This window comes from Peromyscus maniculatus, chromosome 3 (assembly GCF_049852395.1).
Source record: "Peromyscus maniculatus bairdii isolate BWxNUB_F1_BW_parent chromosome 3, HU_Pman_BW_mat_3.1, whole genome shotgun sequence".
NCBI lineage: Eukaryota > Metazoa > Chordata > Mammalia > Rodentia > Cricetidae > Peromyscus > Peromyscus maniculatus.
In genome coordinates, this window is record NC_134854.1 from 78,416,126 (window position 1) to 78,443,041 (window position 26,916).

The following is a 26,916-nucleotide window of genomic DNA, read 5'->3' on the forward strand; positions in this document are numbered from 1 at the left end:
CTTTACCCTGCAGCTGCTGGGGCTACCAGAGGCTCGGGCCCTGGAGCCCTTGATGATACATTGTGGCGTTTGAACATAACAAGAAACAGCAGGGTTGGGTTTTTTCCCCCTCCCAGTCTGCTCTGGTTGGCTCACTCATGTGTATGAACCTCTTCCTGTGGACAGTGCACTTCCTGGCTGGCTCTCAAGCCTACGCTCATCTCATGTCTTCATTCCTCCCCCTAGGAGGCCCCAGCTCCCAGATTGAGGGCAATGAAACCAGAATACCCATAAAGCAGCTAGCTGTCCTGCATCTATGATACAAAACATCTGGGTGCTGGGACTGCCAGAGGTGGCTGGAGCCTTCCTGTATGCAAACGGCCAACTACTAGCAGCTAGTCAGCGTTTTCCTCTGCCCCCACTTTGCCTTTCCTACCCCTTTTTCCCCCATTCAGGGCCATTCCAACCCAGGCAGGGTGTTGTGTACATGATTGAGAATGTGTGGCTTTCCACCTGCCCTCCGGGGGGCGGGTCGCAGGTGGGTGACATACACGCTCACGGACTCTTTTGGGGCTCTGGCTTCCTTGCAGCAAGTAGGTGGGTCCGTGAGCCTCCCTCCCTCAGAGGCATTGCATAAGCAGCTGCAGCCCCGAGTACATTCCCATGGTTACCAGGCTGGGAAAGGCTGGCCGAGATGGCATCGCCATGGCACCGGCATGGTCCAGAGCTCTGCTGGGCGTGACTCTGGCATGTGTAGTTCTGGGCTCTTGCTGGACAGATGGCCTTCACAGAGTCCCTCCCAGACATCCAGTGGCCTTGGATATCGTGATGTGAGGTAAGCAGACGGGAGCAGACTAGGTGGAGGATGAGGGCTTCTCACGTCCTCCAGATCCTCCCTGAAGGCCTTCAGCCGCTAAGCCAGCAGCCCTTACTGTGTGGTTGCCTCTGAAGCTAACCTTTCTACATCAAGGGCTCAACACATTGGATAGGCCAGGTTACAGTGCTGCCCATTGTCCAGGCCCTCTTGGGAGCCCCTTACTCAGGCCCATAGGAACGTGGAGCTTGGACTCCATAACCATGTGTGTCCTGCCACCATCTAGCAGCCTGTACCCGGGGACACCACAGAGTCAGGGATCAGAGCTCCAGGCCTGGCTTTGTCCCAAGGACACGGGAGGATGGAGAACAAAGACATGTGAGATGCAGGCCTTCAGGGTGGCTGAACTATCAAGGCAGCAGTAGAGATGGGTTTGAGGGGAGAAAGCCTGGGAAGGGAGCTGGCAAGGGGGCAGAGGCAAGACTCTGTTCATCAGATGAGTCTCAGCGATTGACTGTGTATGGAAGTGCCCAAAGCTGGGCTCCGTGTTGCTGGAGCACGGGAATCTACCTGTAGACGGTGATAGGATGGAGAACAAATCTCCAGGATGCCATGTGAGGCCCAGGAAGCCTTCACAGATAGACCTCTCACTGGGCACACCAGAGGTGGCCAAGTGGTCCCCCCCAAGACTCAAGTTTGTATGTGTGGTTGTTCCGTAAGATACCCCACGAAGGGTCGCTCTGCTCTCCCAGCCTGGCTCCCTGCGCCACCAAGACTGGCTTTCCCATCAGCACTTCTTCCTCACGTCAGCAGTTCTTCCACATCTCCCCATCTCCTCCCCAGCCCAGCCAACCAGTCAGGATCATCCCAACCCGTCTAAGCAGGGTGTCCTAACCCACCCTCTTGTCTCTGCTTTCCATGTATAAGCCATCTCATGTCGCAACAGGTTCCCTGCAGACCCCAAACTGAGATCCTCTTGCCCTTCACGGCCCATGCCATAGGGACAAAAACATGACCTTGTCACCTCCCTGATGTGGCAACTCTTTTTAAAATTACGGGACCTGGAACAAGAAGGCAGAGTGTCCTCTCCTTCGGCTGAGTTGTGTGAAGCAACTCGAACATTTGAGAATGGCTGTGAAAATGTAGTGAGTATTGACTTTGGGGCTAGAGATCAGGGAACTCACAAATATGAAACCTCCACAGATGGAGAGGGTCACAGCCAGTCGTGATCCATAGCAGATGTCTGTCTTAAGCCGTTTTGTGTTGCTATGACAAAATACCTGAGGTTGAGCGATTCCTAAAAGCCAGCCACATAATTAACTCACAGTCCTAGATATGCCCAAGGGCATGGGGTCAACACCTCAGATATGGTGAGGACCTCTAGGCTGTCTCAACACGTGGTGCACACATCACACTGGGAGCACTTGTGAAATGGGGGGGGAGCTGTCATAGAGCAAGAAAGAAGGGGGAGTCTGTCTGTCAGGAGTAGCTTTGCAGCACCCTTTTCTCTTGAGAATCAACTCAGTTCCCCATAACTTCCTTCCAAGAGCGGTTCTGACTTAATTTATGTGCCATGCGGCCCCACTTCTTAAAGCTTCCCCAACGTTAGCACGGCCACCTGGGTTTTTCCAGCACATGCTCTTCCTGGGACCCAATCAAGCCAGGCAAGTACCAGCAGTGTCCAATGACACACAGGCATGGGAACGCAGAGTGCTTATGGGGAAAGAGATGGGACACTGCTTTCTAGTGCTAGCCTGGAAAGCCCAGGTGGGAGACAGAAGGAAGATTCTGGCAGGAAAATGGGGTCTATACGCGAGACCTTGTCCCATAGTGTTCCCCTTTATCCCCATCATCTCTCCTTGTTGTCAGACTCATCCTTTGCTATGGGGATTGGAGGAGGGAGAGGATACCGTGGCACAGAGAGCTCTCTCTGGGAGGATGAACACGGCACAGGCTGATTGCACACTGCTTGGCTGAGAACCCTGGTCCTGAATGAGGTGAATGTTCACTTGAGTGTGCATGTGTATGCGAATGCGCATGCATCCGTGTGCGTGTGTGAGTATGAAGGTGTTTCTGGGTGCACACACATGAAAGGGAGCATGCCTTCCCAGCAGTGAGGCACATGTGTGAGCATGTGCCTGGCCCTGTTCTGATGAGGTCTGCTGCCTTGCTAGCAGCTGGAGTGCTTTCTATACTGACAGGGCCTGTAATCACGGGAAATTACCCAGCCCCGAACTAAAATTAAGGCTGAGGCTGCTACCACAAGACCTGCTTACAGAGCAGGCTCCCGGAAGAAGCTGGGGGAGGAGTCTGCTGGGAGTTGGGACTTCTGGGGAGGACAAGGCCTGCCTTAGAGGCACAGACAGGAGAAAGCCCAGCTCCTATTTGGCCAGTGACTGCCCGTGTTATCTGTTTGCATGTTGCCTTTTGTTCCCTTTCCCACAGCTCAGCATCCCTCTCCACCAGGGAGGTGGACGCAGTCCTCTTCACCTCTGAGAGGAGAGACTGAGTCTCCCTGAGGCTGAGTAGTGAGGTTTGTCACTACAGCTCTTAAGGACAGGGCTGTGTGACAGGAGCGTGGTGCCTGAGCAGAGAGAAGGCGAGCTCTCTGGGTCCTGTGTGGCTGAGCAGTGTGGGTCTTGAAGGATTTACCTGCTTTTTAATACTTGGTGGTTGGGTGCAGGATACACCAAGAAGAAACCCTGGGGTCCCAAAACAGTTCTCCTGGCTCTGTCTCTCCTCAAGATCTGAAGCTTGACTATGGGAACCCACACAGCGAACTCAGTGAACCAAGCATCACTCCATTCAACCCTATTTCCAGGCGTGGCCCCTTCGGACCGTATGGGCTCAAGGCTCTCCATGTTCACATAGGGAACCTGGGACCAGGCTTTCCAGTTGAGGACACTACTAGCTTCTTGTGTCTCTGCAAAGACCTCTCTGTGATCCTGTGATCCAAGCCACTGAGTGTATTGTTCATGGACTGTGGATGGTGTCTGAAAGAGGCTCCAGGGCAGGGTAGATGGTGGATATATACCACCTTGCTCTTACCCACCAGTCCCCAGGAGAACCTAGATCGATGGTGTGGAGGCCACAGAGAGAAAAAGTGCTAGCCCAAGGCCCCATATGGCATCTGTTGGCACACAATCTGCTGGCCTGCCGCCAAGGACTGGCTGCATGTGACTGGGCAATGAAAAATGATCCCAGCCAGCACCAGGCACTGTTCTAGGACTCCAGTGTGTGCATGCACACCATTTAAGGGGGCCACTGAACAGTTGTTCCCCAGCCCTGCTTCGCAGGTGAAGGAAGAGGCAGCTAGCTCCATGGTTTGTGCACACCTGGGTAGCAATGGGATGTGACCCCTCTACCAGCAGGCCGGCAGCAAAGTCTCCATGCAGTCTACTCTTATGAATACATCTGACTATGTCCAAAGTAGGTACTCACCCTGCACAGTCCCCCGAAGGGCTCTGCTCAGAGATCCTGAAGGAGTACCCTAAGTTGCGCTCACGCTGGACACCTGCTATCTGGTTCTATATGCTTGGTCCCATGATGCCCCTTTGAGGACTTGGAGAAGACAGTCACAAGGCTGTGAATGTACACTCCCAATAGCCTATGCCAATGGTTGCGAGCTGCCATGTGGGTGCTGGGAACTTGAACCTGGGTCCCTTGCAAGAGCAGCCAGTTAACCATCGAGCTATCTCTAGGGTCCCCTGTTTCACCTTTTAAACCTCATAAAGTTTGGAAATATTCAGCCCCGTTCCATAGATAAGAAATGGAGACCCAGAGAACTTCATCTGCTTGCTCAGAGTCTCAGCTCCTGGGCTCGGCTCTGGGCCACCTGCTCCATCTGTCTGCAGCTGTACCCCGAGTTCTGGGTACCCTGACGACAACCAGGTGTGGGGTCTGATGCTCACTACCCCACCTCTTTGGTCATTTCCTTCTCTTCCCTGAACCATGGTTCCTGTCAAGTCCCCTTAGGATGCCTCCCTGGCAGGACTGAGGGAGTCTGTTGGTTAGAAGCAATACTTTCCTCTGGTGATCTGGAGGCTTGTTGTGGTGTGGGGGGTAGGCCAGGCTAGGGGGTTCTGCCTGGTTGGGTGGCGTCTGTGAAGCAGTCCCTGCACCTAGACTCACTTATCCCCAGGAGTTTGCTCCTCTTCTTTCCCACTCAGCTCACAGTGAGCAGCCCGAGGCAGGTTGCCACCACATTTCTGGGGGGTGATATACCCCCAGACCCATACATCCTCAGAGTGCCTCAGAGCCCAGCATGGCTGCTCCTTAGGCCTACCTCCTTCCTTCACTGGCCCAAGTCCCTGGCTCAGGGCTCACTTCCAGGGCTAATGGGTCCTGTACTCTTGGCCTCTTCTTCCTCTGTGGGGTCCAAGTGAGGGGAGGAGTCATTAAGTAGTCAACTCCCCAGCCCACTGCCTGGACTCTTTGTGCCTTTGCCATCCAATCAATTAATTGCCAAGCCTTCCGGAGGTTCCTTAATCACTCAACGCAAACTGGTGAGCACATGGAAGTCTTGTGTGCCCTGCCTCTCGAGGCCGTCCGTCTCTTGCTTTTACCTCATTGACTTAGTTCCAGCATGCAGGTCTGTTGACTGTTCCTGAGCCAGGGGTGGTCTTTGCAAGAGTCATTTTCTCACATCTGAGCAGATGGCTCCTGCAACCAGGACTTTCACCACTTCCTCTCTTTGCAGTTTTCTGTGTGTCGCCTCCTACTGAAATGCAGCTTAACTCATTCGCTTAGCTTCTCATTGGTTTGCTGCATTGGAATGTGTTCCATAAAGGGAGACATCTTTGTTCATTAGGTTCAACAGCACCTGGCCCAGGGCAGGCATTAGAGAAATGGGAACATACCAGCCTGGTACAGACCTGGGCCAGTTGTGTGTCCTCTGCAGGCAAGACTGCATGCAGGTGAGATCTCACCTACTGGTGATGATTAATTGGTTCGCACCATGTCTTACACATTATAAATGCCAAAGAAGTCATAATCATGAGGAAGAAATGGCATCTTGTGACATGAAAAAAGGAAAGAAAAAATGCTTGGAAATGAAATCGGATAAAAATAGATATAAAGATTGGAACTCTGATTTCTCCCGTACCTTCCCCCAAACTTCCCTTTTAGATTCCTTGAAGGCAGGATCCCCTACCCATCTGTTTGTGATGTTCTTTTTGCCCTTAGCCTTTCCCTGTGTGGGATCCTGCTTCAGGCCAGGACCTGACTCCATACTGCTTGCCACAAACCTGAGCAAGCACCCCAGGTGCTTTGTAAGGAAGCCTGTCCACACAGACATGCCAGGCAGAGGGTACCTGCCCTTCCCTCCCAGAGCTCACAGCAGGCAGAGGTGGCGGGGGGAGGGCATAGGTTGCAGTGGGATGTACCTGTTTGGGACACCTTTCCTGTGGGCACCACAGACACAGCTTTGCTTCTTCAGGGCTCAGAAACTACCAGTGAGTAGTCAGAAAGTGGTGGACTGTGGCCACACAGGGAGCCTGCATCCAGGCAGGAGCTGAGAGCCTACCTCCTGCCTCAGCCTGAGGCCTTCCAACTGCTTTGCATGTGTTCTTTGGAGCCCATGCAGGCAGCCTGGGTTCCCCCAGAGAATGCCACGGCCTTGACCCTGTCTCTTAAGCCTTCATGGCTGTTTCAGCACCCCTGGGGCCATGGAGCTCAGTGTTGCTGAGGCCTGCAGGGCTGGCTGGAGGCGTGGGAGTCAGGGCAAAGCTAGTTCTCACCGATCTGAACTCCCATGCTCCCCCTTGCCCTGCGAGGATGGACAGTCCTTTCTGAGTATCTCTGGGGAGACCACTGCTTACCTTCTTGGGATAGAATCTCCCAAGGGTGAAGAGAAATAGGGTCATCAGAGTTAGAGGGGCCGTTGATACCTTCTTGCCATCCCGGAGACTAGGAACTGAGGGCACCAAAAGGGAGGGGTTCAACTAGGTCCATGGCCAGAGTCAAGGCAGGTGTGGGTCAGACTCCAAGGCCCTTTGCTTTGGCTCATGTCCAGGCATTTACCTTATGTGCTCAGTGACAGGGCACCCACCGGCTCAGTAGTATTTAGAACTTCCTGTCTACCCTTGCTCTCCTGACCCAGGGTCATGGGTCAAGTCCACACCATGGACCCTCTCTGCTTTCTCATTGGGTGCTTCAAGGGACCCTCACTGGCTGGGTCCAGAGGGGCCTCTCCACCTCCACAGATACACAAAAGGTCAGAGACAGTGTTTGCTCATCCTTCTTTCTCATGCATTCAAACATTTCTGTTGAACTTCGGCTGTCCTGTGTGCCAGAAACTGCTCCAGTGACCAAGGCACACTGATGAAAACAAATACCAGACCCCAAGGACTTAATTGGCTCCTGCCTTGGACTCTTTCTCACCCACGGCATAGTCTCTTGCAGCTGTGAGGCCAGCGGCCAAAAGAGCAACTGGTCCAGGCAATAAGGAGACAGCAAGGATCCGAAGCACGAGTCGGGGTGAGGACAGGGAAAGTCAGAGCCATGATTTTCTCCGCCCAGAAATTGCAGGGCTTCCTTTTGACCCTCTCAGGATCGGAGGCGGAGGAGTCTTTGGGGACATCTGGAACATCTGGTAGCCGTCCCTCCCACTGAAGAGGACTGGGCAGGGGGTAGGAAGGACAAATAGAACCAGGCATCTTCCTGCCCCCAAGTCTCAAAACACTGCCCTCAGGTCCCAGTGGCCTGACTTTCTCCCCAGCCATCTTCAGGCACCACAAGACCTCGATCCCATCTCCTGCCCTCACCTCTCAGCATGGACCTGCTCCTATGCGTTGCCGGGTCCAACTGGGAGGTCAGCTTCCCACAGGAACCCAGGCTGAGAGGCTAGGGTCTGGGGCGAGAGGGTGGGATGTGGGAGGAGGATGCAGCTGGAGCAGGGAGGAGACTTCCTGCAGGAGAGATGCTGGAGGAGCTGGGTAGAGGGGGGATGGCAGGGCAGTGAGCTCATAGGGTGTGAGATGAAATGAAATGGCTGTGGCCTGAGGACTGGAGGTGCCAAGGGTACTCTGTTCTCCCCCAAATCCACATCGTGAACTTTCAAACCTCAGTGTTCAGAGTATGGTCATTTAGATGTAGAACTTTCTTCACTTGTGTTTTTGGTAGTGCTGGGTGGGGGTGGAGGTCTCACTAGGTAGATGCTCTACCACTGAGCTGCACCTGAAGCCTATGTAGGACTTTGAGTTTTTAAGGTAAAATGATGTCACTGGGGAGGAGGCTCCAAGCCAGTATATTGGTGTCATGATGAGAAAAGGTGATCGAGGCAGAGACAAAAAAGAAGGGAAGCCATGTGAAAAAGGAAGTATAGCCACAAGCCAAGGAGTGAGGTCTCAGAGCACAGCCTGCCAAGTCCTCGATGTTGGGCTCCTGGCCATCCACAACTATGAGGAAACAGATTTCTGTTGTTGAAGCACCCTGACTAGGATGTTTGTTACAGTGGCCCCAGCTAAGTCATCTAGGAGTCAGGCTATTGGATTATCATCCTGTTCTTTGTCTCAGGCGTGTGTGCCTATGGGCCACATGGAGAGCCCGTTATCCCAGAATTCTGTTGAGAAGAGGCAGATAATAGGGCCAGAGTCCTGGTTTATTATTGCCATGTGTTTGTGTCCAGTGGAGCCTCTTGTATTTATGAGGCACATCCAGAAAAGAAAGTGACATCTTTTATATGAAAATCAGACTGACCTTTGAAAGGAACTGGTGAGTTATGTTTGCTTTTAATAATGCAGGGGAAAAGCAGATGCAACCTTGCCAGCACAAGGAGATGGATCAGACACAGCACAGACGCTGTCTTTTTCGTGGGCTTTGAAGGGAGGGAGGTGCCTCTTTTACTCCTTGAACCAGCAGGAAGCCTGAGGAAAACATTCATAAACACCTATCTCATGCCTGGGCTACCGGTACCATTCACAAAACTTACGCGTGTGGCAGATGCAGAAGGGAGATATTGAATGTCCGTGGAATAATTCTAACATTTTTCTCCTCTAGACACTACCGATTCCATGTTTTAACCATGTAACTGTGTCATCTTCAATAAGCCTCAACAAAAGCCCAATGATGCAACCTTGTTACTTCCCTTGCTTTTCGTATGAGAAGAGGGAGGCACAGAGAGATCCTGGGACAAAGCCTACTACAGACGCTAAGAAGAAAGAGCAACATGGTCAGGTGGGATGGCGGTGTGGGGGAAGAAGGCCCCCGGGAAGAGGTTAGGGAGGAAGCATCTGGGCCACCCCTCCAGAGTCTTGCCCTCAAGAGGGGCTGTCCGGACACGTTCCAGACTGTCATACTGAGGAATGACTGCATGGCGATACTGTCATTTCTCAGAAGTGTCTACATTTATTTTTCTAGTATTTTAGTAATGCTTTCACTCAAGGGTCTGTAAGAATTATTTTTGTTTCCTTGCTTTTTATGTGGAGTGTTGTTGGGAATAGGCAGTAGTCGGGATGGGGAAGACAGACCATACAAGACTACTGGCTACAGAGATGAGTCAAACGGTCAGATGGATCAAGTGTGAACAATGACAGACACACAGACACCTTGGATGCTGGGAGACAGAGCTAAAAGTGTGCAGATGGCAATAAGCATCCAGGTCTCCCTGAACAGTGCATGAATAGGTGCTCCGTTTTTATCGTGTTTAATGTTTCCAGAAACCACATCCACAGTGTTCACATTTGGCTTCTTGTTCTGGTTTCTTCATAGGCTACAGGTAGTGGAAAGGACCACAGGCTACAGTTGGCTGTCTTTCTGTATACAACATGGAAGAGCCCTTCTGTGCCCACGAGAGGTTAGCTGTGGCTACCTGACAGACATGACTGTAGGAGAAATGGGAGTATTAATCTGACAGAAGAGTTAGTATGTATGCATAGTATCAATCAGTATGTTACATGATCAGTATGTATGATATCAAATAGGTGTTTATGTTAGGCCCCACGTGCTGGAGATAATCAAAAGATGCTTGAACTAACTGGGTAGGACACAGACCTGAGCTCCAGCTGACACATGGTAGAAAAGACACATGACAAAATAAAAGCTGTGTGGTTTAGAACCACTAAGACATGGGGCCTCTTGTGGCAGTCCAGTGTGTTTTAAGCCAAGTGATTGGCGACCATGAGCAACCGCAGTCATGGTCTGCTGAGATGTGGCCTGCTATATCACTCATGAAGCAAGGCAAGCACAGTGACCTCTAGGATACCAGGAGGCAGCATGAATGTAGTGGTCCCTGTGACGCACATGGAGAGATTTTAATATAGTAGCTCCTGTGGTACCCGTCAAGTCATTAGAGTCCAGTGGCCTCATGTGGATGGCACATACTCAGAAAAAATGTTGTCCATTCTGATCATGCGCAGATTTGTTTTTCTGGTAAGTATGACAATTGTTTGCTTGGCACTTATTTTATATTGGGTAATATAAGAATTCCAGAGATGTTTGAAATACATGAGGTATGTGTGGGTTATACATGAATACCATACCGCCGTTTTGTGTAAGAAACTTGACCATCTCAGGATGTTGGTATCCAAGGAGTATCTTAGAAGAAAGTCCACATGGTTACTGAGGGATGACTTCATGGCCCCACTGTCACCTCTCAGAGGGGTCTACATCTGTTTCTCTAGTATTTTAGTATTCTTTGGCCCTGAGGTCTGTAAGAATTATTCTGTTTCCCTGTTTTTCTTGCATGGAATATCCAGAAACTTACCCCTTTTCTCCATCATGTTATTTCTGTGATAAAAATGTGGACCACCAGTGTGACGCCTGCTCTTTGTTACTTTTGCCCTTTGCTAACTGATTTGGGGACCAGAGTCCTGTTCGGTCTCATCTAATACTATTTCTTCAGAGGCCACTTTGCTTCCTGAGCTTCAATTTTTCCTCCTTTACTTGAGACAGTCACCCAGGATCCCCAGTTGATTCCCGGTCCTGCCAGATGTGGGGGTTGAGGGGCAATGACTAATGTTCTCTGGTAATCCCCAGATGACCCCCATCTGCTTGAGCAAACGTGGACTATTTCTGGAAGACTTGGACAAGAGGAAGGACTTGGTGTCACTAAGTGGGCGAATGGATAAGACCCAAGTTGGCTGTGAAGCTTTCCTTTTAGAGGTTCAGCGAGAGAGGGTGTAGACTTGTGTGTCTTCATGGGGTGGAGCAGGCTAGGACACTTTCTAGGGCTCATGGGAGGCCTGATACCCATGCCCTGGTGGCTGTGGGACAGATCTGCTCTAGTTTCTAGCCAAGGCCCTGGGTTTACAATCAGGCCTAGAACAGTGGCCAGAGAAAAAGTATCCAGAAGCAATGTGCTGTGTGCTCCTTTTCTCTGTTTGAACACAGAACAATGCTGAGGATAGTCATATAATCCCCATTTAATAAGCCCAAGGGAAATGACCTGAGAAACTGAAAAGATAAGGAGGGGACCATTAGTTGTCTGTGCTCTCCACAGATGTGGTGTCTTTGCTGTGTTCACAGTAACTGTCACCCGAGCATGTATGCGCTTCTGCCTCCGGCTGCATTCTCCAGGGAGGGAGGCTGGTTCAGGGAGATACACTGTGTAGTTAAAGTTTGGACCAGAAGAGAGAGAGAAGAGACAGAGGGTACAGGATGGCAGCAGAGGCCCTGGGGAACGATGATGATGGCCTAGGGGGGAGGGATGAATGACAGGACCCTGTGGAGGTCCACTTCTCAGCTGAGTATGTGTCAGATGATGGTATTGGGTACCAGAGTGGTATCCATGACCACCACTGCATCTCCCTCATCTGTTCTTCCACAGAGGATTCTGGGAAAGGTTGCCTCTTCCGGCCTCTCATTCCTAGGGGTGGGAGTTGGGCCACCTTCAGGAACCCAGCCAAAGTCCCCCAGACCCTCCCCACTCCTGACAAGGAAAAGCCTGTCACCCAGAGAAGGATAACACTCCCGTGTCCAAGTCTTCCTTTCACTTGCCGCTCGGCACTAATCCAATTGCTGCCTCTAACCTAATTCTCCATTGTTGCTAGAGTCCTTTGCTTTGCCGATATTAAAACTCTTTTCATTTAATTGTGCAGAAGATAGATCCTCCTTGGCCATCAGGTGGTAAATATAGAATAGCTGATGTGCAGCTCTAATATCTTCCCTGGCAGGCCTCCCGCAGCTCTGAGTAATTGGGGACCAAGTTCTTCTGGAAGGCAGGAGACAGGAAGGGAGAACAGGGACAGGCCTCCCGCCCCGACATTTCCAGGAGGTCACAGGTAAAAGGCAGTCTGCCCGTGTCTGTAGGGCCAGTTGTTTCTCTCCTGACTCTTACATGTCACCTGGTGACTTGAGCTCTGAAATGCACCAAAGGTGACTAAGGGATCCTGATCCATTGTAAAGAATGTGAGGGGCCACATTATTGTGCAGAGCTGGGACCACCAGAGAGGGATGCTTTGGATAAGCCTCCCATTTTCACGCGGGGCTGGACTGCCCATGTCTCTGTGCAAAGTCGCCAAGGAGCCACACAGCCTCACAGCTCTTCTGTTCTCTGAGGCCCCATGTGATGGTGCACTGTAATCTTGTTTGGTGACCACAGGGTCTCTCAGCAAGATAAGGAAAGGCACGATATCAGTGTGGGTGTGTTCATCTCCAGCTGGGAGAGAAATAGTGTGTGGAGGATGGGGCCACTGTGTTCCCATAGGTGGGGAGAGCAAGTGCATGACAGTAGGTTCCAGGGGCCCTTAGCATGCTCTGAGTTCTCCCCTATTCACCCAGAAGGGAGGGGTCCCAGTCTCAGTCACTGATGCAGTCTGCAGCCACAGCTAGCTAGGGAGGAAGAAGGAAGCATCCTTGGATGAACCACTGATCAACAGACAGGGTCAGCTTAGCTGTGACCGCAGCTCACTGGAAGCTCCGGCTTTCACGACTCCCGTAGGTGCTGGAAAACACAGCCACACACTCTATTTCCTTCAGGAGAGTGGTAGCTTCCTCTGGACCACATGATCAGCTCCCTGAGCTCCTCCTTCAAGACCACGGGTGCACATGAGTTTCTAGACTAGTTCAGTTTCCCATAAGAGCCACCCCTACACTGCAATTTACTGGCATCTCCTATCACCCCTGCTCCTCATGGGCTGGTAAGAACATTTCTCCCAGGCTTGGTCCAGGGCTGTCTTTTCTTCTTTCCAGCCTCACAGGAAGATATGGATCCAGCATCTCCTGAGGCTCCTCTCTCCTGAAATCTTAGGGATTTGGGGGGGTCCATTTCTTCCTGGCACTGTTACCCTAAGATCCTCAGGCAGGCTTGCATACTCAGACTCCACCACAGCAAGACTCTGCAAGACCTGCCTCTCCCTTACCCGTTGCTGATCCAACACCCTCAGAACAAAAGACACTAAGGTAGTCTCCAAGACTCTAGCTTGGACTTGTCTCCACTGACACTTATCTTAGATCCTAGGATTGAACATTCTGGCCTGCAGGTGACTTGCTTTCCTTGTCTTTCCATTTTCAGAATCAGGAACAGCAGGGCATGTGACTTCTGGAAACACTGACCCAGATAGTTCATTCACAGTTGTATCGGAGCCAGAATCATCCTAGCTCTTAGATCCTTTCTGTTCAGACAAGGAAATGGAGGCCTAGAGACCTAGTCTGTGAGGTATACTCACTCCTGCATGGTGTCCTAGGATCCTGACTTTTTAAATTCTGATCTAGGATCAGTATTTCTGTTGCTGCAGTAAAACACTGATGGACACTTACAGAGACAATGGTCAGAACTACAGGAATCTATCTCCATCTTCATCTTGTACCAACTGGGTGACCACCCATAAATTACCTGACCTCTCTGGCCAACAGTTTCCTCATCTATAAAATGAGGGTGACCGTGGTATCTGTCTCCTGAGGTGGCCTGAGAAGCTAGAGATAGCCTCTCCAAAGCCCCAGTGTAGCATCTGGAAAGTGGCACATGATAATTAGTTATCTCACATTTCCCCTCCAACCAGTTCAAACCATAATGAGCACTAGCAATTCCAGCAATCACTGAGCAGGCATTTAATTTATTGCCTTGGAAAATGAAAGGGTTCTGTATCAAGGGACTGTTTGGATGACTTCTCTAGAAAGAGAGGATTGCTCAGATGTCTTTTTCTCCTCCACAGAAGTTTCCTAGCATTGGGAAGGGGCATCAGAGCCACCCTCTCCCTCTTGAAGCTGCCTACAGGAAGCAAAGAGAGAGCCACAAAGTCAGGCCTCTACTGGTATTTTCCCAGGAGGCTTCCAGATGTCAGGGCTGCCTTGACTTCTGCATGCCTTTCTCATCCCTGCATAGAGGATACAGTGCTGGAGGAGCCTTGCTCCACATCTCAGGAAGCTTTGTCACAGTGCTAGGCAAAGATGTGAGTTCTCCCCAGGGCTGGGAATAGAGGAATGTCACTTGCCTAGCACGAAGCACACCAGGGACACTGCAAGCTCAGAATAGTAGCTCCTCTTGCTCACAGCTCATCCCAAGAACTTCAGCCTATGGCTCAAGATAAACTTATGAATTAGGCATAGCATAGTAAGAGAGAGATGAACAACTAGTCACAAAGAACAGTCATATCATACTGCCATGAGTTATAAGGCTGTCATCATTTTCTCTGTCAGAATAACTTAATGCATTGGACTCGCAGATCCCATGATGACATGATGTTTAGATGTCAAGTTGAAATGAAGGGAACGGTGCTGGGGATCCTCTTAGGTTACTAGGTGAGGGATTCTAGAGGAGAAATCATGTGGTGCCAGGGGAGTGGATCTGACAGGCCAGTGGTAGTATACACAGAGTGGACATTAGATCAAGGGATAATTCCTGGTCCTGTGTGTGTGTGTGTGTGTGTGTGTGTGTGTGTGTGTGTGTGTGTGTGTGTGTGTGTGTGTGTGGAGCTGAATGGTATGAATGTCATCCCATTACCCAGAATAGGTTGTTTAGTTCTGGAACTTTCCATTTAATATTTTTAGACTGTGGTTGAGTATGAGTAACTGAAACCACAGAAAGCACAAGGGAGGGCTATTACAATGTTTTATTAACATCATTTATTAAAAAATTAAAACTTAGTTTTAAAAATCCATGAAGAACAAAACATCAGACTTTTAAACAGAAAGACATCAACCTTGCGCCTGTGGCACCTGAAACCAAGTGCCTCCTACCTAATTTGCCTGACCTTGAGGCTCAGCCCTTCCCAGGCCTGGGCAGTCTTTTTCTCTTTAAGTAGAATTCAGACTTCTGAAGCTCCACAGTAACTCAACTGTGAGAGGATCCAACCCTCCTGCTTTGAAGGGAGAAATAAGGGAAAGGCATTGAGCTGTAGAGAAGGCTGGGGTGCAATCTGGTCCCTTTCAGGAGACTGGAGCTGGTGAGGTTAGCTGCAAGTGGACAGGTGAGACTCTTCCAAGGGCCCTGGCATTCTGCTTTGCTACATCTATCCTTATGGGGATCTTACTGGGTTCACTTTTGTGCAAACACTTAAAGAACTATAGACCAATGCAATGAATGAGCTTTTTCTGTCCTTGAGGACACTGTGATGTAGTGTTTCCTACTCCAGATAGTGGGAGTCCTCTCTGCTGCTTGGCATCCTCTGCCAACTTCCAGGCCCAGCCCAGTCTTCCTAGTCTACTCCATAATCATCCAGTCCCATGGATATGCCTGTGGAGGGGTCTTTCTTAATTAAATATTTTGAAGTGGGAAGACCCACCTTTGATCTGGGCCACATCTTCTGTGGCAGCCTATATAAAGGACACGGAAGAAGGAAGCTTTGCCTCTTTGACTGCTTGTCCTCATTCTCACTGGCAAGTCCATTCTTTCCCTGGTGCTAGAGCCCACTTCTTCAAGATTTGAGAGTATACTGAAGACCAGCTGAGACATCCAGGCTCATGGAACAAACAACTATCAGATTCTTGGACTTTTCATTGGTAGACATTGTTGGACCATAGCCTGTAAGCTACTCTAATAAGTCTCTTTTACACACACACACACACACACACACACACACACACACACACACACACACACACACACACACACACATTCTCATCTAGAGAACCCTGACTTATACACTGTTGTTCTTGGTTTCCCTCTAGAACTTGATGATAAGACTATTGCTGAAGACACCACATATTTTGGCCAACTGGACATAGAGAAATCCAACTGATATTGATAGGAGAGCTTCCTTCCTTCTGGCTAGGTTTCATAATACTGGAAAGTGCTTCTAGGGGAGAAAGTCATCAACAATGTTACCCAGTTATGAACCCTACAAGTTACAATAATGACAAAGCCTGGCAAGATATGCCCATGGGTGCACTGATGTTATAAGGGTAGCCAACTGCCTTTTGACTGGATTTTAGGCTTGCTCCACAGGAGAAAACACGTGCCTGGGATGTAAATCTGGCCAACAACACATGTCTGAGGGAGTTCATAAACCCTAGGGGTGAACCTACTGCTATCATTTTGATAAATGGACATAGTATCAAAGTGCCCCATACAGCAGCTCTACTAGTGCAGTTCTCACTCCTTATCAGGAAAGCTTCTTTGTGCAGGATTTGGTGGTTAACACAGACATTCACAGCTGCTCCAAGTGCAGAAAATGTGTCTGTGCTCAGCCATAAATGGGCCATCTATATAATACCTTTTACCCGTTAGGCTCAGGTAGCATCACAGAAGAGGAGGTGTAATGACCATAAGAGCCAGAGGCTGGGGACAACTGGGGAAAAGCAGCATCTTCTGAACACGACTAAACCACTGCACTCATGAACTCCCCACAACTGTGGTTCCCTTCATAAGACCCGTACAAAATCAAACTAATCAACATTCCAACATAGAGAGGGCAGGAGGTCATGAGCCCCCACACCTAGTTAAGGAGATAATGATAGTTGATGTCTGTTAGGGGGGGGAGCTGTCAGTTTTCTTCAATGATGTAGCCCCTGGTAGATTGACCATGCTCTAGTACCCACATCCATGTGTAGAAAGCAACACAAATTAGACTCGGAGGGTGATTATTATATTTTAAGAGGAAATGAAGTTGGGAGTGAGGGAGTGATGGGATGAGATGGAATAGATCCAGAGAGAGAGAGAGGGAGAGGGAGAGGGAGAGGGAGAGGGAGAGGGAGAGGGAGAGGGAGAGGGAGAGGGAGAGGGAGAGGGAGAGGGAGAGGGAGAGGGAGAGGGAGAGGGAGAGGGAGAGGGAGAGATAAGGATATGATTAGAATACATTGTATGCATGTACAAATTTCTAAAATGAATTAATAAAACTAGTATATTAAAGTTCAATGTGTGTTAAAGTAGGGCCTGTGATCTCACCCCCTTGGGAGAATGGGGTAGGAGGATCAAATGTTAAAGGCCAACTTGCTCTACAGAGTTCAAGACCATCTTAGATGAGGGAAGACTTATTTTGGTTCACAGTTTCAGGGACATCAGTACATGTTCACTTGACTCCATTGCTTCTGGGCTGTGGTAAGGCAACTCATCGTGTAAGAGCTTATAGTAGAGCAGAGCCACTCACCTCATGATGGCCAGGGAGGGGAGAGAGAGAAAAAGGGCGAGGAAGAAGCTGATGGCAATACACAGCCCCTAAGGGCATGTCCCCTAAAAAGTCACTGCCTTCAACTGGGTCCTAGCTTCTAATTTTCACCACTTCCCCATCATGCCATTTAATTCAATCCATCAGTGTAATCCATCAACGGGGTTCAGTCACTTCCTCAGAGCCCCACTTCTGACTTGCAGTATACTTGTTAGAGAGAACATCGTCAACACTTGAGCTTAAGGAAGGACATTCAGACTCAACCACAAGAGAACCACAATTCTACCATGTTATCACATTTGTTTAACCTCCTGTTGTTCAGGCTTCATCTTCTTGAGAGTTTTGCTTTCTCTCTTTTCAGCCGACTCCTCTATGTCCTGAACACAGACCTGCTATTTCTTGGTTAACTTCCCTCTTTGGAATAGTCACTCGCCAGGAGCTCTCTAGGAAACACAGAGGAGATAATTCTGTGAGCTTCACGTCTGACTACATCTGTTTTTCCTCTTGTACTCATTGTTTTCCCTATATGATGAGTGCTTTGATTAGATATGGAATTCTAGGTTGCAAATTAGTTTCTCTAGAGCCTGTGAATGTTTCAAAAAAAGTTAATCATGCTCAGGTTCCCAGTGTTGCTGTGGAAACATCTGATGCCATTTTAAGCCTTGTCCTGTGCACATGATCAGTTATTCCTCTTGCTGAAAAACTTTCTGTCCCTGATGCTCTGAATTTCATGCCTTACCATGTCTTCTGTGATTTGTTCCATAATTCATGGGTGCTTTCAAAGTAGAGACTCACATCCTTGGAGTCCAGAAAATCTTCTCTCTTCTCTTTGAAGATACTGCTCCCTCCACATTCTCAATGCTCTCACGTTTTGAAACCCCTGTTTATGAGATGTTAGACTCTATGCTTCAAAACCCCATCTCATGCCTTTTCTTACTCATCACATTGTATGATTTTCCCGAAAAAAAAATATATTTTACCTAATCTTTCTGCTTTTCAACTGAAAGCTGACTTTAAGATGTGATATTTTTCTCTTTATTTTCCAAGAATTTTGCTTTTTCTCTGGGTATTCAGTTAAAAATAGCATCCTGTCTTTAAAGAATGTTTCTCCGGTACACTTTATTCATTTTTTCAAGACAGCGGCTTCATCGTCAGTTCCCCCCACTCCCTGTCTCTGTGTCCTCGGACTTGAGTCTTCTCTCTGGAGCTTTCTTTGCTTCTCTCCTTGTCACAGACCCTTCATATTGGAGCCACTTCTAAGGTGTGCAGGATTCTATAAAAGTCTGTATCCCAGACAGAGGCACCAATCACCTGACAGAGGATCTGTGCATAGACACAGCATGCCACTTTCCAGCTTCTCGGGGGGGGGGGGGGGTTCCGGCGGCATGGTGGTTTGAATAAGAAGGATCCCCATGGGCTCATAGATTTGAACTCTTGGTCCTCTGTTGGTGAAACTGTTTGGGAAGGATTAGGGCACATGGCCTTGTTGGAGGAGGTTTGTCACCAGGGGTTTGAGGTTTCGAAAGTCCATGCCATTCCCGGTTAGCACTCTCTCTGTCTCTGTTGGTCTGTCTGTCTGTCTGTCTCTGCCTCTGCCTCTGCTTTGGGATCAGATGTAAGCTCTTTGCTACTGCTCCAGCGCCATGCCTGCCTGCTATCCTGCTCCTCACCATGATGGTCATGAACTCCAATTCTCTGGAACTTTGACCAACCACCCCTGCAACTAAATGCCTTCTTTTATAAGTTGCTTTGGTCATGGTGTTTTATCTGGCACTAGAAAAGTAACTGAGACAGGTGGCAAGCCTGTGTGTCACTTTTTTGAGGTCTTTCATTTTGAACTGGTAAATCTTTCCTGAGGGGACTTCTCTCATCCCTCATGAGCATGTTGGGTAGACGCTGGAGGCTTAAATCCTACCTCCTGTTTGCAATCCACTCTATTCTCGGGTACCTTGTCCCCAATGCCTCCATATCATCCCAGAGACATCATCTCTGGGCTAAGTTATCCTGAGAATCACCCATCTAGCTCACTTGGGTGGGAAAGAGATCTAGAGAGTGGTGTGGGGCAGGTCTCATTCATGCCTTTTTAAAGGATGTGTGCACTACTCACTCTGTGTTCAGCTCTGTTTCTGCTTCTGGGAGCTGTGTGCCTTATCCTTTGAGACATCTGAGCAGAATCTGGCTTACTGCCTGCTTCATTCTCTGACCCCAGGCACTTGTTTACTTTTTGTGGCCTCCTTTCTGGCTGTCTTTGACCTTTTCTGGCCTCTTAGTGGACGTTTTGCAGGGCTGGGGAAAGGAATATATAATCAAATGTGGTTGCTTTATCGAAGTCTTTTGAAGGTCATCTTGACAGGACCGTAGAGACCTCCTGGCACCTCCCCATCCCGACACCACAAACCTCTGAATTAATCCTTTCCCTACTTCTGTTCTGACCTTGGAGCTTGGTTTATCTCCTCTCCAGATCCTTCCCTGTCTTGTTTCCCTGTCTTCTTCCCTTCCTCTCACCCTCTCTTCCTGATCCCTCTTTAACACTTGCCAGCTGTGTTCTGTCTTCTAGGAAGTCTTCCTTAACTCCACCCCAACCCTGAAAGCCTTCCTTAACTCCACCCCAACCCTGAAAGCCTTCCTTAACACTATCCTGACCCTGACTTGCGAAGACTGGAGAGGTGATCTTGCTCTGCTGTCTTCAACTTGCTGTCAAGTCCTCACTGGCCATCCGTCTTACTCCCCATGGGACTTTAAGCTCTGTAAAGGATGTATGTGCACAAGGTATGTGCTCCCATTTACCCTGTCTCCCCTGCTGGGCCCCATGCTAGGGTGAAGTGGGCTCTGATTTGTTGAATTCATAAATGAATGCTATAATTAAAGGATGATTACATATAAATTATATACTTCATATATAATTATATAAGTCATAGATTGATGTTATAATTCATTTCAGAGAGCATTAAATTCTTGCTAACTTAATGAGCCCGTAGTCATGAATGAGTAAAGTCCATATTGGTCTAGGCAGAGGGCAGAAAAGGGGGAACCACCCAGGAGTTCTCAAAGTCACCCTGACCTGGCCTCCCTGAGACCCTAAAGAGAAAGGGGTGTGTGGAGTGAGCCTCAGCAGTTCATCTTCCATAGCTGACTTGCTGCTGGGTACCCTCCCTTGGTGAGGTGGAGCAGCAGATCTGGGGTTGGGGCAGAAGAACCATTGCTGTGTGCGCGCGTCCTGCACCAGCACCATCTGGTCTTCTGAATGAAGCCAGAGAGGCAGAGCCTCTCCATGGGGAACCAGAGAGTCTGGAAAGTGCTTCCAGCTCTTTTCCACGACATCCTGCTTTTGCCTCCCCCCCCCCTTGCTTCTCCATAGCATTGCTAAACTCGGACCACCTCACAGACATCCCCAACCCATTGCCCCACTGCAGGGCTAGATGTCAGCCTGGCTGGCTAGGTCTGTAGTAACCATGCTTTTGCCCCTACTACCTGACACATTGCCCATCCTGGGTGGACATTGGCAGGAGCACAGAAAGGCACAGGGCCAAGACTCTGGCATTGATGGCTGGGTGTGGCACAAGAATCCCTTGTGCCCCCTGTCCTGGTTTTCTTGTCTACAAAATGTGTGTAAAATGACACTAGTTCACTGGATTACTATGTGGGTCAAGCAAAAATTGCTGAGAGCTTTGCCTGGCCCCCCCCCCACTTTACACAAGTGTTTCCCACAATCACTAAGCAACTGCTTAGGAAAGATCTGCTGAGTTGACTGAATCAGATGCTAACAGTGGGATTATCACTCTGCTCTGGCAGCTATGGCCTCCCTGTTGGGCTTTCTGCCTCCCACTGACCTCTTGCAGTCTGCCCTCTGTTCTGGCTGCTCACAGTGTTGAGGAGGTCAAGCCCATTATGTTCGACACCTCTCTATTTCTCTGCTTCCCCCAACCACACATGCACACAGACTACTGTATGTCTATGAATACATGGAGGCAGGCATCCTTTCCCTGGTCTCTTATGCTCCAGTCTGTTCCCATTTTCCCGGCTCTTTCTTTTCTGGCTCTTGTTGTCTGCAAGTGGCTGCCCAGCTTTGGTCCTAGGAAGCCCTCATGTTGCTTTTGGCTCTGTTATCTTCTTCACTGGAAGCCAATTATGTTCGGCCACTTCTAGTGTTCTGAGAGGTTCCCGTCACACTTTCTGACTCTGTTACTCTCCAGAGCTTCTTGAAGAGGCCCCCATCCCAACTCTTAATGCACAGAAGCTTCCCCATTGGTCAATGAGCAACTAGAGCCCCACTTGGGCCTTAGGAAGAGTGTTTACCACCCAGGGCACAATGACTTGCTTCTACTTGGCTGGCTTCCTGCTCACTTGGGGGTGCAGGATTCAGGGGTCTTTGGGCTAAGGCAGTCCTTCTGTTTGGTTGGCTCTCAGACTTCCGCTGGGCTCAGGAACAGGTCTGTCTTTTCTGTTCACCACTTTTGCACTCCCCCATTCACCTCTCTTCCTGTCTCTAGGCCATTTCTTCATTGCCATCCCTAGACTCAAAGGCCTAGGGGCAGAGTTGAAGATGAGCTGCCATGCCCCATCAGCTCAGCCTTGGGAGCAGCACACATACCATGCCTTTCAACTGCTTTCCTCAAGTCCTGGGTTGTTGAGACGGAGAAGACAGAGGCTAACGGAGGGAGAGAACCTGCTCTGTTTCAGTTGTGGGTAAGAAGAGGCTTCATGGGTTTCCTGTCCCCGCCCCCCGCCCCTGCCACCCCCCCCCCCCCGGCCCCAGTGCCTTAGCATCGCTTATCTCCCATCTTTCACTGACACTCAACCCTTCAGTACCCCACATGCTACTGGACCACCCATGTCATGGGCCAAAAGCAAGCTGTGGTGAGGAGCTGTCCTGAGGCTGAAGTGCTGAGGAAGCCGGTACCAGCCCGTACTGAGGGCACTGTCCAGGGTGGGTCAGGGAGTGAACTCCTGTTCCATCCAGTCTTCCTTTCAGAGGGGTGCAAGATGATCATCATTACACTGCCTGGCTCTGTGGTACTTGAAGTCTCATCTCAAAGGCCTTTTCCTCAGGCCACCTGACGCTTATCAGTCACTTTTACCTTAGTGTGGATGAGATCACACCTTTTCTATGAGTGCAGCCTTTATTATTGAGGGCCCTCGAGATGGAGCTGGAAATACCTTTTCTGAGCCCACACAGCATAGGTCAGGTGAACTTGGAAGACTCTTTCTGAGCCTACATCTCAGAGATAAGGCTCCTTCTCTGGGCCCCCAGCTTCCCTTCTGACCATGCTCTGTCCATTGTCCCTGAAAGGAGACCCTGGGTGGACACTCAGGAAGCTGCAGGGTGACTGTGGATATGAGGGAAAAGAGAGCAGTCCCAGGGAGGAAAATGAAGTCCCTTGAACATCAGCAAACCTCTACTCTCTGCCTTGGCCTAGCATGGATGCCCACATTTCCAGGGTTTTCTTTCTTTGCAGAGGACTGTGGGAGGAAGGGGCAGTCTTTGTTTTGGGCCCCAGCCTGGTCTTCTGCCCTTTCCCTCTGAACCAAGGGTGATGTCTTCATTGTTGTTTCTGCACTGTTTTTGGCATCTAGGGTGAACTCCGGTTGCCATGGCAACTCCAGCAAAGGGAAGAAAGGAGAGTGTTGAGGAGGTAGAATTTGTTCCACTCTTGGCTTCTTTTCTATGTGGGGGTCTGCAGAGGGCTAAGACTAAGAGTTCCCCCAATGAAGGTCCCCTCAGCACCCCACATCTCCCCTGCCTGGCCTGACTCCATGCTGGCTGCAGCACCGCACATGCAAGATTCCTTTAAAGGTGAAGCACAGGCTTCTTTGCAGTTAGTCTAGGAAAGGGGGAGAGCTCAAAGAAACATCCCCAGTTGGGAAACCATGCAGACCCCTCTGTCCTCCTGGGGCATGAGGGAGCATCAGGCAGGGCAGGAAGCCTTCTAAGTGCCTGGACAGTAGGAATTTAAGTCCTAGAAACCCAAGGCTAGGAAATCAAAAGGGAATGCAGAAACAGGTGTTTCAGGCCAGACATGTCACAGCCCTTTGTTTTGCAAGGACAGAGTCTGTGTATATATATATATATAAATAATATAAAATAATATAATAATATATATTATATATTATCTATATATATATATCCTTTTATCTTCCAGTTCAGTTTTCAACTTTCGCTTAATAATGCTCCTGTGGTAGAGAAGCACTTTTGTGTTCTGGTGGCATGTAAGCCCACCGATAAATGGCAACTGACATGAGGGCTCGGGGGTGCTAGGGGACAGTGAGGCTGTCCGTGGAGAGCTGTCATTCTGGGGAAAGGACCGTGGTCATGGGACCTAGTGCTGCCGGAGTGTCTAGCTGCTCAGAAGCAGACAGTAAGCTGGATGCTGTGAACTTCCTGAGTTCTGCTGTTTTCTTCATCATCGCCCTGGTTTCTGTCCCCTGGGTTGATCCACTTAGAGCTTGTAAGACTGCAAATGAGGGGGCCTGGTTGTATCTCTGCACAGGTCACATGGGACAGCCTTTTGGAAAGACTTCACTCCTCCTATCCCTTCCTGTTGTCTGTGGGTAAAGTGGGCCTGGATGGGCTCATGGCTTCTTGACAGGACTACAACTGGAGCTCCCCAGCACAGAAGCAAAAGGGTGACCCGAGAGTACACATGCTGCTGAGGGCACATGTGGAGCACCTTGTCCTGTCAGGGGTGGGGAGGAGCCAGAGGACCTAGGAATGACCATCATTTGAGTTCACATTTACTGGGGCAGGTGTCACAGCTAGAAGGCTAGGGTCTACTGACCACACTTCTATTTTGGGTTTCAAAGCTCTTTGCCATATTCTTTTGGAGGAGCACTATTGCACTAGATGAAAACCCACTCTGGCCTATGTCTTTTCTGCTTACCCCCAGGCCACAGGAAGATGTTACTTAGATCCTAACACCTGTTCCCCTTGCCTGACTCAAATCTAGAGGCTGCAGCAGGAAGAGGGCCCTGGGCTTTTCTGTCCTCCTTGGTATACCCTGACCCTTCATCACCTTCCATCCTGATGACCAGTTCCTGATCCCTCCTCTGCAGGTAGGACAGAATGGATCAGGCAGTGGGGGTAGGGGGAAGGGGAGAGAATCTTGCTGGACCTGCTTGGCACCATGGATTGGCTTCTCTAGTGGAACCATCTCTGTTTTGGCTTCTTGAGAAAGGAGACAGCATCCATCAAGGGCAGAAATGCCCATCCATGGTCCACTACCAGCCTCAGAAATCTATATTACCGGGTCCACCCTATGGAACTGAGTCAGCATTAGATGCTTTTTGATTTGGCCACTTATGTGACCTTATGTAAGCAAAGTGAAACCTCTCCGTGTCCCAGTTTCTACATCCATAGAATGAAAAGTGAAGAGGTCACTGCTTTGCAGGAGTAGCCTTCCTGATGCTGAGGAGCAGGAGTGTTCTCTGAGTGTCAGATGACAAATGAGATGACCTTTCTGTGGATCCTGAACTGGGCCCCCAACATCAGAGCAACACCACTTCTGAGCTGCCTTTGGAAGACTAAGCACATGGCCTCACTAGGGTCTTTACAGCTCTTTGGCCTGCCCAGAGCCCTTCCCAACCCCTTTCTCTGACCATTTCCTGCCCTTCCACCTACCAGGTAGAAGTAGAGAAGCCTGGCTCCTGCCCTCACCTACAAGTCCGTCCCAGAACCTTGTAAGAGGAGCAGCCATGGGCCAGGTGGGGACACTAGAGGACAGACATTTTTGCCTCTGATCCTCTAATGCTGTTGCTTTGCCTCTCAGTGTAAGGCCACTTACTCTAGAGCTAAGTGAGTGTGTAGACATTAAATCCAGGGGTGTAGGAAGATGGTCTTATCTAGGTCCTGTTGGTGTTGGGTAGGGTAGAATTTTCTGTGGGAGAGCAAAGACTGGACAGGGCCTCCTGGTTGGGGAGGGAAGGCCTTGAGTCTTCTCTCTGTTCAGTCAAAGAACTGGGGAGGCTGTCTCTGTACCTCTCTACTGGAGATCCAGTGTACCTATGGTCACCATGCTGCCTGAGGCAGGATAGAGATTTCATGTCAAGAAGCCTTGCTCTCTCTTCAGGTCTCAGTAACAGACATGGAAAGTCACTCTAGTGAGAGATAGGTCAGGTTAGATTTCCCAGGATATCCAGGGAACCTCCTCTGACACCTCAGGCCTCACAGGCCTCAACCAAAGCCCTTGCCTACCTTTTCTACACTGAAAGGAAAGAGCCACTGTGCCAGGCTCCTCCTTTGTTGACTAACGTTTGGCCATGTCCTTTCATCTCTGGACCTCTGGCACAAGACTGTATCATACCTGGCCCCAAACAGGCCTTGTAGGGATGTCTACAAGGGATGCTTGCAGGATGTCTGAAACGGTGCTTCCAGGAGGAAGGGAGAAAGTCATGAGGAGACTTGGGAGAGAAGGGGATTGGGGGAGAGTGTGCCTTTGTGGAAAATAGGGGCACCTTTGAGGATGCTCAGGATAGAGATTGGCCTGCCACCTTGGAGCAGCCTTGTCACCAGATTGTATACCTCTGCAGGTAGTTGATAGTGAGTGGCCTGTCCACCTTTCACCTGCTGCAAAGATGATCCAGTAGGGGAAGAGCAGAGACTTGGGGAAAGCAAATGAGGAAGAAAAGAAAGTCAAAAGCAAGGCCCGTAAGAGGGGGGTGGGGGGAAGGAAAAGGAGCAGGGAGGGGAAAGAAAGCATACAAAGAAGAGGGAGGCCAAGAGAGAGCACTCAGGAATGTGACAAAGAGGCTCTCATTCTCAGTCTGTGTCCCCTTCAACTTGACAAGGCAGAGTCTGTGTGTTGTATTGTGAACATTTCCTTGTGACTTTTTTTTTTTTTTTTTTTACCTAATAGCTATGAGACTAGATCCTTCTGCTGTGGGTCATCCTGGGCTCTAACCTAGTATCTGGGGCAAACTGACCAGAAGCTGGCTCCTTCCCTGGTCCCCAAATGTCTCATGCTTGGAATCAGGAGGCTTGTGGTCTCTGGGAGAGCGTGGCATAGGGAGTATGTGGGATCAAGCTATCCAGGCTCAGATGCCTGCCTGCAACTTTAAATGACTCAATGACAAATTGTGTAAATGCTTTCAGCTTCTGTTTGATGATCTCCAAATGCGACAAAACCAACATCTCCCTGGGAGGTGGTGTGAGGTTTGGATGAGGCAATCCAGGTAGAACTTCAAGCCTGGGCATCACGAGGACCGCAGGAGTCTGTGGTTTTGTTCCTTGGGGCACTAGGTATGGAGGTGGATGCCCTCACTGCACTTCTGCTCATGGCTCTGCTTGCATGACGGGGGATCAGTGATCCTGGTTCAGAAGCTAGCCAAGGCTGGTGAAGAGCCCAGGGGCAAGCAGCAAGTTCCCAATGACTGCTTCTCCTTGGCTTTTCCTCCTCTCTCTTTGAGGAAGTATTAATGTCCACAGTACAGATGAGGAAACCCAGGCTAGGGGCAGAAAGGGGTTTGCCCAGGCAAAGCAGAAGATCCAAACAACTAGAGAAGTAAGGACTCCCTGCCTAGAAGGTTCCTTTCAATGTGGGCCTTGACAAGGAGCTTGGCAACTGTGGGAGGACAGGGGACAAGCTCATTTCCTGCCAATAGCACCCATTACCTCCCACTTACAGTTCTTTGTTGATTCTGAACAGCAGG

The 26,916-nt window shown here is 49.7% G+C and overlaps 1 protein-coding gene across 1 annotated transcript in view; it reads left to right on the forward strand.

Annotated features, from left to right (window-relative positions):
• The first annotated feature begins 706 nt into the window (after positions 1-706).
• Adcyap1r1 (ADCYAP receptor type I) overlaps positions 707-26,916 on the forward strand; it is a 108,659-nt gene continuing 82,449 nt past the window's right edge. The window contains exon 1 of the mRNA XM_016005448.3: positions 707-814. The gene's annotated coding sequence lies outside the window, so the exon portion shown is untranslated. The remainder of the gene's footprint in view (positions 815-26,916) is intronic.